This window comes from Lepisma saccharinum, chromosome 11, assembly GCF_977018435.1.
Source record: "Lepisma saccharinum chromosome 11, izLepSacc3.1, whole genome shotgun sequence".
Classification (NCBI taxonomy): Eukaryota; Metazoa; Arthropoda; class Insecta; order Zygentoma; family Lepismatidae; genus Lepisma; species Lepisma saccharinum.
The window spans coordinates 57,349,784-57,368,420 of NC_139239.1; the positions used below are offsets into that span (position 1 = coordinate 57,349,784).

General features: G+C 33.1%; 1 protein-coding gene across 1 annotated transcript in view; it reads right to left on the reverse strand.

Annotated features, from left to right (window-relative positions):
• The window catches only part of LOC145994823 (cGMP-dependent protein kinase, isozyme 1-like), a 331,858-nt gene that overhangs the window by 98,475 nt on the left and 214,746 nt on the right, over nucleotides 1–18,637 (reverse strand). The gene's annotated exons all lie outside the window — the stretch shown is intronic.

The following is an 18,637-nucleotide window of genomic DNA, read 5'->3' on the forward strand; positions in this document are numbered from 1 at the left end:
GGGAAGAAAAGATAGGACAGATGTGGATAGGAGAAGTAATGAGGAGAAAGGAGGAGAGATGAGGAAAATGGAGCAAAGAGGAGAAGAGAGGATGGAAAGAGATTAGAGGAGAGGAGAAGAAGAGGTTTGACAGGAGAGGAGGAGACGAGAAGAGGGGAGTTGAGAGTAGAGTAGACTAGATAACATGAGAAGAACGAAAAGAAGAGGAGAAGAGTGCAGTGGAGTCGGAAATGTAAGACAGGAGAGGAGATAAGAGGAGTGGAGAAGGATGGGATGGGGACAAGAGGCGAGAACAGGAAGGAAGGCGATATGAAATATAAGCAGAGGAGAAGAAGGAGAAGGAGAGATGAGAAAGGAGACGAGAGGAGAGATGAGGTATTTGTAGAAAATATCCTCTCAGCGTCAATAATTGATGCATTGATAAAAATATCGACATGATACATTCAATAATATTTTAAAATTAATTGGAGAATGTATTAGATCGGTGCGAAATGCCTTTTGGCCGAGTTCAGAGCGAGATAAAATCAGCCACGTAAGATCTTTGATTCTACCTGCGATTATACCACTAAAAACATGAATGTAATTTTCATAGTTATAAGGATTATCCAATTTTTCTCCAATTCTCAGTTCGCTGAAATGGAGGTTCTGCTATTTAACATTTCTCCTCCCCCCATCGCTAAATCCAAACAATCATTCCGTTTCACACTGCGTGGACAATGAACACAGTGGGATATATCTAAAACTTACGAAAATTTTCTGCCACCCGAGGGGCTTGAACCTGCGACCATCAGGTTGACAATCTACAACGATAATCACTACCCTACAAACTTTCGTTCTTCAGAATAGCTAGGAGGAGCTGACCAGTGTGAAATGTAGATGCAACTCTCCTCCTACATGTAATGTGCAAATAATACTTGTTTGTAACAATAAAAACGAAGGCACTACGAATCGGCGCAAACATTTAAAGGAGAATTGCACATGAAGAAAACTTTTCATTCGATATTTGCGGAAGTATCTTTGCATTGAACTGGAGTGGGTAAAGGGGTAAAATTAGGAATTACCACAAATATAAATAGTTATTTCATTAATATTTGTCTTTGAAGCAGTATACAATTATCGTTAGAGTAACATAATTCACGATCTTATACGTAAAAATATACCTTTGAACATGTGTCAATTCATTTGTTTAATTTTTTTAGTAAATTCCAGATACAGAACAATGTAGCCACTCTACACTGCTCTTACAAATAATGTTACAATGCTTTTGTTTAATAAAAGGAGAATTGAAAAAAAAAACACGTTGAAAGGAGACTTGAACCTGGGACCGCTAGATGCCCACTCGAGAACTCTAAGCACTACACCACGCCTTTACCTTCCGTTCGAACCAAAATTTTTATATATTCAATCACTCCAATATTGTAAATGTAGTTGGATATTCATGTAGTTGAACTTTTACTTTAATTTTGAATTGCTTATCTTGTATTAGCAGCTATCTTCGAGGGAAAAAAATTGAAGTGATGAAGAAAAACGAGAGTATTGAAAGCTGTTGTGAAAATGCGAGTTATTTCTTCTAACTTATCATTGTGATTAGACATTATTAATGGAAAATATCTGGAGGCTTCTGCATTGCAGGACAGTGTACTCTTCTTGTGATACTGCAACAGACGAAATTCCTCGTGTTCTGACGAAAGTCTCGTGTTCAGAACAGTATTATGAAATGTATTTGCTGCTGCGTAAGGAAACGCAAAACAAAGATATTCTACATAATAGTTATAAAGTGCTCATTTAATTTCATTAATAAAACCACAGAACAATGTTTCCATAAACCTGTATGTTAAATAGATTATAATTTCTGTTTGGCCATTTATCATTCTTTATAATTATCATTCCAATTAATCATAAACATACATATGCCAGTTGATTTTTAATTTCACGACCACATGCTGTGCAGGTAGTTTGAGGATTCGCAGGTTGAAAAGCTTAGATTATTTATAACCATTCAAATACTTCGAAGCCTCTCCGATGGCGTAGCTGTAACGCCGCCGTCTTGTGATAAAGGAGTCCCGGATTAGATAACTGGTGGCCACTTTAAACTGTAGGTCGAGAGCCGATTAGCCTTACTGTGGATAAAACAAACTTAATGCGCCCTGCAATGTAGAAGCCTCTAGACATTTTCCATTAATAATGTCTAATCACAATGATAAGTTAGAAGAAATAACTCGCATTTTCACAACAGCTTTCAATATTCTCGTTTTTCTTCATCACTTCAATTTTTTTCCCTCGAAGATAGCTGCTAATACAAGATAAGCAATTCAAAATTAAAGTAAAAGTTCAACTACATGAATATCCAACTACATTTACAATATTGGAGTGATTGAATATATAAAAATTTTGGTTCGAACGGAAGGTAAAGGCGTGGTGTAGTGCTTAGAGTTCTCGAGTGGGCATCTAGCGGTCCCAGGTTCAAGTCTCCTTTCAACGTGTTTTTTTTTTCAATTCTCCTTTTATTAAACAAAAGCATTGTAACATTATTTGTAAGAGCAGTGTAGAGTGGCTACATTGTTCTGTATCTGGAATTTACTAAAAAAATTAAACAAATAAATGAATTGACACATGTTCAAAGGTATATTTTTACGTATAAGATCGTGAATTATGTTACTCTAACGATAATTCGTAGTACCTTCGTTTTCATTGTTGCAAACAAGTATTATTTGCACATTACATGTAGGAGGAGAGTTGCATCTACATTTCACACTGGTCAGCTCCTCCTAGCTATTCTGAAGAACGAAAGTTTGTAGGGTAGTGGTTATCGTTGTAGATTGTCAACCTGATGGTCGCAGGTTCAAGCCCCTCGGGTGGCAGAAAATTTTTCGTAAGTTTTAGATATATCCCACTGTGTTCATTGTCCACGCAGTGTGAAACGGAATGATTGTTTGGATTTAGCGATGGGGGGAGGAGAAATGTTAAATAGCAGAACCTCCATTTCAGAGAACTGAGAATTGGAGAAAAATTGGATAATCCTTATAACTATGAAAATTACATTCATGTTTTTAGTGGTGTAATCGCAGGTAGAATCAAAGATCTTACGTGGCTGATTTTATCTCGCTCTGAACTCGGCCAAAAGGCATTTCGCACCGATCTAATACATTCTCCAATTAATTTTAAAATATTATTGAATGTATCATGTCGATATTTTTATCAATGCATCAATTATTGACGCTGAGAGGATATTTTCTACAAATACCTCATCTCTCCTCTCGTCTCCTTTCTCATCTCTCCTTCTCCTTCTTCTCCTCTGCTTATATTTCATATCGCCTTCCTTCCTGTTCTCGCCTCTTGTCCCCATCCCATCCTTCTCCACTCCTCTTATCTCCTCTCCTGTCTTACATTTCCGACTCCACTGCACTATTCTCCTCTTCTTTTCGTTCTTCTCATGTTATCTAGTCTACTCTACTCTCAACTCCCCTCTTCTCGTCTCCTCCTCTCCTGTCAAACCTCTTCTTCTCCTCTCCTCTAATCTCTTTCCATCCTCTCTTCTCCTCTTTGCTCCATTTTCCTCATCTCTCCTGCCCGACCCTGTGGTCGAGTGGTCGTCCGTGCTTGGCCACGGGAGAGGCAGGTCAAAGCTAAGCAGTCGTGCGGGCTTAGATAACGCGTGACGTGGAAAACCGAGTGCGAGTGTTGAGCCAAGTGGAAAATAGGACTCTGGTCGGTAATAGTATTTGACAATAGTTAATAAGAACAAAAAGGATAGAAATGGAACGTGAAAATACCATTTTGATAAATTTCGCATGTGGAGCAGCAAAACCCAGTGCAATGGACGTGCATGAGTTCATTTACAGTAAGTTTAAACTTAGTATTGATGAAATTTTAGCAATACAAATCCCGACAACTGCGCGAGGTGTTTATTTGAAATTAGTGCGACAACGTACTATGTTAAAATTGCTAGAACAGTACCCAGGTGAATTAGAATTTAAGTATGATAATGGGAACGTAGTGAAAGTAAAAATTAGCGACGCAAGTCGAACAGTGAAATACGTACGTGTATTTAATTTACCTATGGAAGTTGAATTAAGACAAGTGCACGGGAAATTCAGTGAATATGGAACAGTGGATGAAGTGACAGAAGAAATGTGGAGTGAAAAGTAAAATGTGGAGTGAGACCGACATAGTAAGCTCAGAGGGTTTAGCTAGTGCATCAAATCAGCAGAAAAATGAGGTTACCTCACAAATGAAGCCAACCAGTAATAATGAGATGGGAAAACAAATAGGAAGAACACAAGAGGAGGGAGCAAATAAAAAAACGTCAGAACCTCAAGATAAAAAACACTCGAAGGAAGAAAAAGAATCAAGAGAATTAATGAAGAGTGAGAAGAAAAAGGAAGAATTCATGGACACATCCCTCCCCCCCACTACCTTATCACCAGAGGAAACTGCATCCGCCACTAAATCACTGAGTGACAAACAAGAATCAGAAGAAGACAGTGATCTTATTTCCACTTGTGGGAGTGAGAATAGTAATCAAATGAAGGTAAGTGAAACTAAGCTTAAACGAAAAACAAAAACAAAAAACTCTATAGCAAAACGGCGTTCTACCAGACGATTAGGAAATAACTTTTCAAATAGTGCTCCAATTATTGGATTAAATTCTCCAGTAGTGAAGATGGGGACTGGTAATCGAAGTAAAGAAAGCGAAAAGGCAGCTCAAGAACATAGTACTTAGAGTAATTTATTTGTATGGAAAATATGTATTATACAAAAGTGTGGATTATTTTAATACTATTAATAGTATTATATAGGAATATGGAAACATCAGTAATACGAGTTGCAAATATAAATATAAATAATATACAAAATGAAACAAAGTTAAAATCACTACGTAGTTTCTTGCATCAAAAAAGTATAGATGTTGCGATGTTGCAAGAAGTAGGCCGAAATTTGCTAGAATGTAATCAAAATTACATAGAATATAATAATTATAATTCAAGTGGTACAGGAACTGCAATTTTAGTTCGTAAAGGACTATCATTTATCCAAGTACCAAAAGAATCCAGTGGAAGACTAATCATGGGGAAATTGGGAACCTTGACATTAATTAACGTTTATGCCCCGTCGGGATCAAGATACCGGAACGAAAGAAGTAATTTTTATACATATACAGTACCACAATACATTGCAGGTAGTGCAGGGGATTTTAATTGCGTATTATGTAATGTGGACCAAACACCGGGTTATAATTTTTCAAATGCTTTGCAAAAATTGGTGCACAACTTGCAGTTAAAGGACGTGTGGCAAGAAAAAAGAGGCAATGAACTCGGATACACATACGTCACTGCAACTAGTGCCTCCAGAATAGATAGGGGATATGTTTCAAGTGAACTAAAATCAAATATTACCTCTGTTCATATGGAACCGGTGGTTTTTAGTGATCACCATGCTGTAATTACAACAATGAAATCACCGGTAAGGTTAACTAGAATAGGGAGGGGAACTTGGAAAATGAATACATCACATTTAATTGAAGAAGATTTTAGATTTGGCTTTGACAAACAGTGGGAAAAATGGACTAAGAGATCATTATATGAACAAAATATTAATAGATGGTGGACAGAAATTTTTAAGCCAAATTTCCAAAGATATTGTAAACAATACTCCTGGGAAAAACAACACGAATGGTATAATAAATTTAATTTCCATTATGCAGTATTACACGACCTATATAAGAAAAAGAAAAATGACAGTGACACGCAAACGAAAATTAAAAAAGTAAAAGCACAACTACTGCGCCTACAGGCAACAAAAGTAGAAGGAATACGTATACACAGTGCGCTCCCCAATATAGATATTGAAGAAGAAATAAATTTAGTTCACGTAACAAATATATATCAGCGACAAAAACAGAGTCTGATAACAGAAATGCAGGATAATCATGGAGTAGGCCATAATGAGGGGAACCAAATACAACAAATAGTGTATAAATATTTGGAAAATAAATATTCAAACGCATATCAAAATAATGAGAAGGCTAGTCAATTTTTAGACAAATACATACCAATCCTGAAATCAGAAGAAATGGTTGGATTAAACCAACCATACACAAATGAAGAAGTGTATAAAGCAATAGTACAGGGGGTACCGTGAACAGCACCTGGGGAAGATGGAATAGCGACTAATGCATATAAAGTTTTATGGCCAACAATGGGTAATACTTTAACAAAATGGGTTAATACAGTATTAAACAAAAATAATTTAGTAAATTACGAGACAACAGGAATAATAATTTTAATACCAAAAAATAGTCAACCCAAGGAGATGAAAGATTACAGACCAATAACTTTATTTAACACAGACTATAAAATACTGACTAGATGTGTAGCAAATCGATTAAAGTTGATTTTGACAAAACTGGCTACACCATATCAATATGGAGTAGTTGGAGAAAAAAAAATATACCATTTATTGACACTATTACGAGATGAAATAATAAAATCTCAAGACTCCCAACAAAATAAATACCTCGTAGCGATTGATTATTCACAGGCATTTGATAGAGTAGGACATAGTTTTTTGTTAAAAACAATACAAAAGATGGGTATTCATGGACAAATGTATGAAAATATTAAAACATTAGTGACAAATATAAGCTTAAAGGCAAAAATCAATGGGTTTTTAACTAATAAATGCATAGTCAAAAGAGGACTTCCGCAAGGAAGCCCATTAAGCTTACCCCTTTTTGTAATGGCCTTGGCACCTTTCCTTCAACACTGTCGCACGACCGTAAATAATAACATTACAGGAACAGAATTTATGATTGGAGCTTATATCGACGATGTCACAGTCATATGTCAAAATCAGGCAGCGATTAAGAACTTAATGGAATGTATACGACAATATGAAATAGAATCCGGTGCCTTAGTGAATAAGACTAAAACGTGTTACTTAACATTAGGAAAACAACATGAACAGCCACCTGACGTGACGTTTAAAAAAGTGGATCAAGTTAAAATCCTAGGAGTGTTTTTTACAAATGACACTACAAAAAGCATAAAACTTAGTTATGATAATATATATCAGAATATTAATTATACCATACACAAATTTATACAACGACCCTTCACTTTATGTACGCGAGTCAAAATAGCAAATGTATATATCTTATCAAAACTGTGGTATGGAGCCCAAATTTGGCCATGTGATAATCGTAACTTAGCACGAATAAAGAAAAGTTTAAACCGGTTCCTTTGGGCAGGAAAAGTTTTCCGAGTGAATCAGCAGACACTTAGCTTACAAAAACAGCAAGGAGGAATGAGTTTGGTGGACGTTGGTAAAAAAACAAAAGCTTTGTTTAATCATCGATATTTTTCAATGATTCACTCTAAAGAAAATGTCGAGGACATTCCAGGGTATACATATATAAGAGATATTCCATTAGAAGCACCAGTGAATGAGATCAAAATTCCCACTTCTCAAAAAGTATATCAAGAAGCTATAATGGAATATTTATATGGACTTATAAAGAAAATAGACTATAATCAGCTAACAGTGAAAGATTTGTATAATCAATACCTTACTCAAAATATGGATACGCCGCACATAGTGAAGAAACACCCACAATATAATTGGAACAGAATTTTTACCAATATCTCGGCAAAACATTTATCCAATAGACAATGCAGTCAATGGTACCAAGTTGTTCACGAACTAATTGATAATAAAGCAAAACGACATCGGTTGGGGTTTAGTTCAGACCCTAATTGTGAGCAGTGTTTATTAGAAGATACAATAGCACACAGGATGACGTACTGTGGAAAGGCAAAACAAGACTGGCCGGTACTCCAAAAAATGATAGCACATATAAGTCGATCATCAGTTCAGTGTATTACTCCGAAAGTAATAATTTTTCCGGAATTTAATTTTTTCCCTGCTACAAAGCATCGAGCGATACATGATATATATATTTTTCAATGGACAAACAGGAAACAATATGAGGGACTATTACCGAAGTGAATATGGGAAAATTTTACCTAGTAAAAAAAAAAAAGGTTATATGCAAACTATATTCAACACACACTGTATGACTCAACAATAATGTAACATTTGTGAATGTAACCACAAATGAAGTATGGTTAAACCTTGTTAAAAAGTAGTAGAATGTAATAGTTATATTGTAAATAAAAAAAAAAGTGGTTAGCACATCGCGCTGCGACGCCAAGGGTCCCGGGAGTAGTATTGATCCCAGCTAAGGACAGTTTTCTTCGTGGGTGGTCCTTTATTTGCACGTACTTAGAACTAATTTGCACGGGTTTTAATTAATTCGCATGTACTTAGAATTTATTTGCACGTACTTAGAGTATTTTACATTTATATATTTGCATGTTTATAACTTTTTATGAATATATATTTATTTATTTTATGAAAAATATGTATATAGAAGGTAATTAGAGGTTCTAAACGCTATGCATATGTTTTTATATTCATTACTGCAAAGTATGTAATGTATAAATCGATAATAATTAATGTTTATAATATTGAAAATAAGTTTTCTATGGTTTATGAACTGCTATGAACGGTGGTAATGGCTGTAGGTACAGGTTCAATTACGATTGGGGACGGTCCCGGTACTCGAACCCGCGATATGTAACGGTATTAATTAGTACTATGCAGTAATTTCATCATGTTATGAAACACGATGATCTCAGACGCTAGACAGAATACTGTCTCAGAATTTCGACTCGGCGGTGAAGGTAGACGAGAAAGGAATTTGGGGGAATTGCGTTCAAGGTCAAATGACGTCACAACGTCAGGACAAAGAACGAACCCGATTGACCAATCAGAACCGGTTTTTTCAAGGTTAACTAGTACGCAAGAACAGGGGAAAGCTATGCAATACTGTAGGGCAGGGGAGGGATTCAACCAGACAACAAAGGATGTCTGGAAATACGCAGCAAGCTATGCGTCGCTTGTAGAACCGGTTTCCGCCGCCAATTAATATTCCGCTCAGGTTTGCCTCCAAGGCACAGGACGCTCTAGCGCAGGTTTTTTTTATCTGTACTATGAAGAAGGGAGACCTATTAGGGACGGGGCCTACAGTTTTCACCATTTGCTTTTATCACGGGGTAACGAACCTAGGACCCTTTGATTATTGATTTAGGTAGTAAATGTATGTTACTGTGTGCTATTTAACTTAATTTTGAGTTTATTTTTTACCAAACTTTGACTTTATGTCAAACATTTTCACAGCTTATCCTTATTTTTACCAAAATAACACTATTTGTGCTATTCAGGCAACATTTTTTATTAAATTTTGGACTCGCAAAGATATTTTTACAACTTTTTAACTTATTATTTTACAATTTTATGTTAACTTTTTACCAAAATAACACTATTTGTACTATTCAGGCAACATTTTTTATTAAATTTTGGACTCGCAAAGACATTTTTCAACTTTTAACTTATTATTTTACAATTTTATGTTAATTTTTTTTACCAAAATAACACTATTTGTACTATTCAGGCAACATTTTTTATTAAATTTTGCACTCACAAAGACATTTTTCAACTTTTAACTTATTATTTTACAACTTTATATTAATTTTTTTACCAAAATAACACTATTTGTACTATTCAAGCAACATTTTTTATTAAATTTTGCACTCACAAAAAACATTTTTCAATTTTTAACTTATTATTTTACAATTTTATGTTAATTTTTTACCAAAATAACACTATTTGTACTATTCAAGCAACATTTTTTATTAAATTTTGCACTCACAAAAAACATTTTTCAATTTTTAACTTATTATTTTACAACTTTATGTTAATTTTTACCAAAATAACACTATTTGTACTATTCAGGCAACATTTTTTATTAAATTTTGGACTCACAAAGACATTTTTTTACAACTTTATGTTAATTTTTAACCTAAATAACACTATTTATACTATTAAGGAAAGACTTTTAGTTACATTTTCGACACACAAAGTGTGTGTTCTCAACTTCTATCTGTTTATTTCACAAGTTTAGGCCTATTATTACTCAAATAACACAATTCAATCTGTTCAGGAAAGACTTTTAGTTACATTTTCGACACACTAAGTGTGTGTTCTCAACTTCTATCTGTTTATTAGGCTTATTATTACTCAAATAACATTATTTATACTATTCAGGCAACATTTTTTTATTAAATTTTGGACTCAGAAAGATATTTTTACAACTTTTTAACTTATTATTTTACAAGTTTATACCTATTTTTAACCTAAATAACACTATTTACACTATTCAGGAAAGACTTTTAGTTACATTTTCGGCACACAAAGTGTGTGTTCTCAACTTTTATTTGTTTATTTCTCAAGTTTAGCCTAATATTTACTCAAATAGCACGATTTGATCGTGTCTTTTATTACATTTTGGACACACACACACACACACACACAGAGAGAGAGAGAGAGAGAGAGAGAGAGAGAGAGAGAGAGAGAGAGAGATTTTTTCCAAGTTTACAGGATTATTCTCTAGTTTACTCAAATAACACAATTTAGATGTGTTTTGAATTATATTTTGGATGCAAAAGTATGTTTTGACAAGTTCTACCCTTTTATTTTACAAGTTTAGGCTTATTATTACTCAAATAACACAATTTAATCCAGTCAGGAAGGATTTGTTATTATATTTTGGATGCACAAAGAGAGGTTTTCAACTTTTTTTATTGATTTTTTGCAGGGTATGTATTAATTTTTATTTATTTTGTTTTGTATCATATATACATTTACAAATTTTTAACTTAGAGTTTAGTATTTATTTAATTTTTTCAAAAACACTAAAAAAAAGTACTTTTAGCTAAAATGTAACCTACAGAATAGATTATTATTATTATTATTATTATGGTTTAGTGATTTCCACTATGCTATTTTTTTTGGTTCTGTATTTCTATATGTATTTATTTAGGGCAGGTTACGCCTGCTACGTAGGAAAGTTTGTTTATTTTAGAGTTTACTGAGTATTTTGTTACTTTTATACTAGGTAAAGTTTTCTAAATATATCAGGTAGGGCTCCATCCATATACTTTTGTTTTTGCTGTTTGGAGATGATGCGATCAGCACCGCTCTCCATCTGCTTTTTATTTTATGTACCCAATATTATTTTGAGGCTTAGTGAATTCTAGAGCCTATTTATGCAGGAGAGAGGGCTTGAAAATTTTGATCTCAGATAACCCACAACTATTTGTCAGAGTATTTTAAAGGATATTTTATATTTATTATGTGCCACTAGAATATTAAAGCTTGCTTAATTTTTATGTCTGTAACGCTGTTATTGTATTTCTAGCTAAGATTTACTGGATAAAGTACACGAAATGTTTATCATTTCGACTATTTACCTTTATACGAGGCCAAATTTTTAGTGTAACGAAAATTATTGTGTGTCTATAAAGACTGAAATTTCTTTACCGATGGGTCCATAACTGGACGCTTACCAACATTGTTCCTTTTTTTTAAAAAAAAAAATATAACCATTTATCAATATATTGACAATTCACAGGACAAGACGAAGTTCACAGACAACTGACTATATAGACCATAGATCCACTTGCTAAACTTTTCTCTATGCTAGAAGAATAATTTAGCCTTATGGCGTTTTTCAAGGTATTTTTGAAGTATTACTGGTTTTTGGGTGCATCAACATTTGGGTTATTTCCATTTGGTTTATTATACGAGGTTTATTTTTTACTCTAAGATCAATATATGTCTCCGAGGACTAAAATACATTTATTGAAGCTAAAAGCTTAGGCTGTAACTAGGGACTTAGTATGTATATCGACAATTTATAGGACAACACGAACCTTACAAAGGATTTTAGGTGATGTAGGCCCACACGCCAGAGCTTTGTTAACCTGCAAGAAGCATTTACAGCTAATGCTACGAGGAAATGAGGTTAATTTTTTACTGTTTCACAAGAATGCTATCTGTTATACACCCAATATTTGCTTTTTCAAGTAACTACATGTACCAGAAGCACTTACAGGCCAACTCTAACTAGACTTCGATTTATGTAAATGTAGCAAGAACTCTATTTCTGAGGAAGTACGCAAAAGCAGATTACCCGATTAAAGTATCTGAAAAACAGATTTTTCTATGCAAGTATATTTTTATTGACTGGATTATTTAACAGATCAAACAGGAAGACTGCAAAATTCATTAAATGTAGTTCTATAGTATAGGTGGTTTCAGAGATATAAAAAGAACAAATATAAGATTTCGCTTTTTTTTGCTTCTGAGGCTAATCGCGACGCTAAGGGTAAATGGCCAGGAAATGTAACGGAGGAGAAACAGTCCCAAAAGTTATGGGCTGCATGTAAGTTAATACCACAGAGATATTACAGTAGGTGTAGGTTCTTCCACCAGAACATTTCTATTATAATAATACTGGTTATGCTGTACTGTTAGCTAAAGATGCTGATATTTGAGAAATTTAAAAGCTTACTTACGACTTACTGTTGCAAAAGATCCGATGACAAAATTTAAAAATTGTAATCGCCCAGACAGGGACTCGAACCCTGGGCAGATAGGTTAAAAGCCTAACGCTATACCAACTAAGCTATCTGGGCACAAGGTATTCTTTTTTTTGAAAAGTTAGTTATGTTAAGAAATATATTGAAACACTTGAGAACACTCTTGGTCTGGTTCGACAGAGAAGGAGACAACATTTCCAAATTTTTACAGACTGGGTGTATTTTTCCACTATAGAGGCCTTCACTATATGTAATTCGAAACGCTAAAGTTCAGCTAGCTTCCAAAATTGAGGCAAAGATTGTGTTTGACGAGATTAACAAGTTACAATTATATCCAGTTACGGACAAATAAAGCTAAAACTCTCAGATTTACTGTACTAGCCAAGTTTTAGTAACATTTTCTTCACTTTAGTACAAATACCAAAGAAATAGGTATATTTTATTTATAATTTGACAAAATGTACTAGTATTTAATTCACAAAGTTGGGTAAAAACAGTATTTTTTAAAAAATATTGTTACTGCCTTCAAATTTTATGTTATTTAGCCACTAACAACTGGTTTACACTGTTTGGCATCCTTTAAATAGGAAAAGAAGGAATTATTTGTTTAGTATTTTTACTACTTTATATTTATTTAAGAAAACAATTCTACAGTTTAACTTAATTTTTAACAAATTGTTACTAATTTATGTATCAAAGTTATGTTATTTAGAGTGTATGAAGGCGTATAAAGTTAATATTTGTACTTATCAGTTCAACTAACAATTATATTTTACACACAAAAGATAATGTTTACAGTTAAATTACTTGAATCAGAGAATAATATTTTACAGTAATTGAGTCATTCAGCACTAGTCAGTACTTTTATGCATCAGAAAGTTTTCTTAATTTTCTATTACGCATGCTATTTTGGGCTATTCTTAAAATGTATTTCTAGGGCAAACTGGTTTAATTTTCTGCTTATAATGCAAAGTTGACAGTTTTCGCACAATGCATTGTACATTTGTTATATTCTCTACTTACAATCCAAATATTATGCTTATTTAATGTATAACTAACTAACTCTCTAGTTTTTTTAAACCCGAATGTTCATGGCTGCAGCAACACATGCCTTTCACATCTATATACTCCTTTCCTTCCCTACCAATTTCCTTTTGGTACATCTCTACATTATCCCTCCATCTTTGTTTTGGTCTTCCTATTGATCTTTTACCATCAGGTTTCCCAACAAGAATCCTGTATACTCTTCTTTCCTCTCCCATTCGTACCATATGATCTACACACCTAAGTCTTCTTGATTTAATCATTCTAATAATATCTGGACATGAATACAAATTATGTACTTCTAAATTATGTAACCTTCTCCACTCATCTGTCTCCTTATCTGTTTTAGGCCCAAATATTTTCCTAAGGATTTTATTTTCAAATACTCTCAATTTATGTTTCTTTCTCAATGTAAGGGATCAAGTTTATTTACTGTATTTAACTTTTATTTTTTTGTAATTAACACAAATTAAAAGCTTATACTGTAGTTATTAGATCTTTTTTCTATCACCTTATTTTGAAATTAATATTATTAGGTATAGTCTTTGATTTATAACTATATTGCTTTTTTATCAATTTATCTAAGAGTACACGCAGACAAACACATGTGTACACACTTTTCTGTAAATAGATATGCCTTTTTTCAATATTTTAGTATGAAGATTGCACTTTAGCTATTTAAGCAAGGGTAGGAAAGGTAGGATTTCTGAGAATTTGTTGTAGGATTTTGTTGTCCAAGTATAGATGAGAACTGAGCTGGGAGACTGTTTTGAACCTTTTCATGATAGTTTGCATGTGAACTGTATCCAAAATGGGCACTATTGACTGTGCATGCTTCTAAGTTTTGCTGTTATTTTACATCAACTCTGTGAGACTGTAGTCAGTTTTCCCTTTTCAAGTAGTTTTTATTGATTGTATTTGTATATGTTTTGGGGACTTAGCAGTTTTATGTTATGAGGCAGTTTGTTGTAGAATATTTTTACATGATTGTTTTTAGATATTGAGTGTCTGCTGTTTTACTTGTAATTATTTTCCTTTTTGTGTTGTGTATTTGACTATATTTTGTCCAAGTTCGTAGTATTTAGAATAATTGTTGTTAACTTGTAGATGTAGGGAGTAATAATCCTTTGCAAGATGCCCTATACTTTAGTCTGAACATTATTTTTAGTGTTCACTTTTGAAGCCTTAGTATCCTGGTAGTATTATTAATGTAGAGGTAAATTAGGCTGAAATGTAGGCATTTTTCTGATAAATTATACTCACTTAGTTGTTTCAGCAGGTAGAAGTTGCATGATGGTTTACTGATGATGATGTTAATTTGCTCTTCTTATGTACTACGTATGATGTAGCTTACTTGAGTAATTGGAATTTTCTACTGAAAAAAGGATTGCTTGTCTATTTTATTCCTATGTTGTTGAGTTTGTCCATAAGCAAGCCATGATTTTATTCTATCCTATGCCTTGGAAGAATCTAGATATATATTGTGTTTGCAGTTTTATGTTTCTCTAAGGTTTCAGCTATGTAGTTTTTTAAACTGTGCTATGGGTGTGACTACTGATTTTTCTTTCTGGATGCCATGTTGGTTTCTGTGTATTCCTCTTGCTGCTTGAATTTGACTTAGGTTGTTTGCTTTTTTTTCTTAGATCAAATAAAGATCTAAGAAAAAAAAGCAAACAACCTAAGTCAAATTCAAGCAGCAAGAGGAATACACAGAAACCAACATGGCATCCAGAAAGAAAAATCAGTAGTCACACCCATAGCACAGTTTAAAAAACTACATAGCTGAAACCTTAGAGAAACATAAAACTGCAAACACAATATATATCTAGATTCTTCCAAGGCATAGGATAGAATAAAATCATGGCTTGCTTATGGACAAACTCAACAACATAGGAATAAAATAGACAAGCAATCCTTTTTTCAGTAGAAAATTCCAATTACTCAAGTAAGCTACATCATACGTAGTACATAAGAAGAGCAAATTAACATCATCATCAGTAAACCATCATGCAACTTCTACCTGCTGAAACAACTAAGTGAGTATAATTTATCAGAAAAATGCCTACATTTCAGCCTAATTTACCTCTACATTAATAATACTACCAGGATACTAAGGCTTCAAAAGTGAACACTAAAAATAATGTTCAGACTAAAGTATAGGGCATCTTGCAAAGGATTATTACTCCCTACATCTACAAGTTAACAACAATTATTCTAAATACTACGAACTTGGACAAAATATAGTCAAATACACAACACAAAAAGGAAAATAATTACAAGTAAAACAGCAGACACTCAATATCTAAAAACAATCATGTAAAAATATTCTACAACAAACTGCCTCATAACATAAAACTGCTAAGTCCCCAAAACATATACAAATACAATCAATAAAAACTACTTGAAAAGGGAAAACTGACTACAGTCTCACAGAGTTGATGTAAAATAACAGCAAAACTTAGAAGCATGCACAGTCAATAGTGCCCATTTTGGATACAGTTCACATGCAAACTATCATGAAAAGGTTCAAAACAGTCTCCCAGCTCAGTTCTCATCTATACTTGGACAACAAAATCCTACAACAAATTCTCAGAAATCCTACCTTTCCTACCCTTGCTTAAATAGCTAAAGTGCAATCTTCATACTAAAATATTGAAAAAAGGCATATCTATTTACAGAAAAGTGTGTACACATGTGTTTGTCTGCGTGTACTCTTAGATAAATTGATAAAAAAGCAATATAGTTATAAATCAAAGACTATACCTAATAATATTAATTTCAAAATAAGGTGATAGAAAAAAGATCTAATAACTACAGTATAAGCTTTTAATTTGTGTTAATTACAAAAAAATAAAAGTTAAATACAGTAAATAAACTTGATCCCTTACATTGAGAAAGAAACATAAATTGAGAGTATTTGAAAATAAAATCCTTAGGAAAATATTTGGGCCTAAAACAGATAAGGAGACAGATGAGTGGAGAAGGTTACATAATTTAGAAGTACATAATTTGTATTCATGTCCAGATATTATTAGAATGATTAAATCAAGAAGACTTAGGTGTGTAGATCATATGGTACGAATGGGAGAGGAAAGAAGAGTATACAGGATTCTTGTTGGGAAACCTGATGGTAAAAGATCAATAGGAAGACCAAAACAAAGATGGAGGGATAATGTAGAGATGTACCAAAAGGAAATTGGTAGGGAAGGAAAGGAGTATATAGATGTGAAAGGCATGTGTTGCTGCAGCCATGAACATTCGGGTTTAAAAAAACTAGAGAGTTAGTTAGTTATACATTAAATAAGCATAATATTTGGATTGTAAGTAGAGAATATAACAAATGTACAATGCATTGTGCGAAAACTGTCAACTTTGCATTATAAGCAGAAAATTAAACCAGTTTGCCCTAGAAATACATTTTAAGAATAGCCCAAAATAGCATGCGTAATAGAAAATTAAGAAAACTTTCTGATGCATAAAAGTACTGACTAGTGCTGAATGACTCAATTACTGTAAAATATTATTCTCTGATTCAAGTAATTTAACTGTAAACATTATCTTTTGTGTGTAAAATATAATTGTTAGTTGAACTGATAAGTACAAATATTAACTTTATACGCCTTCATACACTCTAAATAACATAACTTTGATACATAAATTAGTAACAATTTGTTAAAAATTAAGTTAAACTGTAGAATTGTTTTCTTAAATAAATATAAAGTAGTAAAAATACTAAACAAATAATTCCTTCTTTTCCTATTTAAAGGATGCCAAACAGTGTAAACCAGTTGTTAGTGGCTAAATAACATAAAATTTGAAGGCAGTAACAATATTTTTTAAAAAATACTGTTTTTACCCAACTTTGTGAATTAAATACTAGTACATTTTGTCAAATTATAAATAAAATATACCTATTTCTTTGGTATTTGTACTAAAGTGAAGAAAATGTTACTAAAACTTGGCTAGTACAGTAAATCTGAGAGTTTTAGCTTTATTTGTCCGTAACTGGATATAATTGTAACTTGTTAATCTCGTCAAACACAATCTTTGCCTCAATTTTGGAAGCTAGCTGAACTTTAGCGTTTCGAATTACATATAGTGAAGGCCTCTATAGTGGAAAAATACACCCAGTCTGTAAAAATTTGGAAATGTTGTCTCCTTCTCTGTCGAACCAGACCAAGAGTGTTCTCAAGTGTTTCAATATATTTCTTAACATAACTAACTTTTCAAAAAAAAGAATACCTTGTGCCCAGATAGCTTAGTTGGTATAGCGTTAGGCTTTTAACCTATCTGCCCAGGGTTCGAGTCCCTGTCTGGGCGATTACAATTTTTAAATTTTGTCATCGGATCTTTTGCAACAGTAAGTCGTAAGTAAGCTTTTAAATTTCTCAAATATCAGCATCTTTAGCTAACAGTACAGCATAACCAGTATTATTATAATAGAAATGTTCTGGTGGAAGAACCTACACCTACTGTAATATCTCTGTGGTATTAACTTACATGCAGCCCATAACTTTTGGGACTGTTTCTCCTCCGTTACATTTCCTGGCCATTTACCCTTAGCGTCGCGATTAGCCTCAGAAGCAAAAAAAAGCGAAATCTTATATTTGTTCTTTTTATATCTCTGAAACCACCTATACTATAGAACTACATTTAATGAATTTTGCAGTCTTCCTGTTTGATCTGTTAAATAATCCAGTCAATAAAAATATACTTGCATAGAAAAATCTGTTTTTCAGATACTTTAATCGGGTAATCTGCTTTTGCGTACTTCCTCAGAAATAGAGTTCTTGCTACATTTACATAAATCGAAGTCTAGTTAGAGTTGGCCTGTAAGTGCTTCTGGTACATGTAGTTACTTGAAAAAGCAAATATTGGGTGTATAACAGATAGCATTCTTGTGAAACAGTAAAAAATTAACCTCATTTCCTCGTAGCATTAGCTGTAAATGCTTCTTGCAGGTTAACAAAGCTCTGGCGTGTGGGCCTACATCACCTAAAATCCTTTGTAAGGTTCGTGTTGTCCTATAAATTGTCGATATACATACTAAGTCCCTAGTTACAGCCTAAGCTTTTAGCTTCAATAAATGT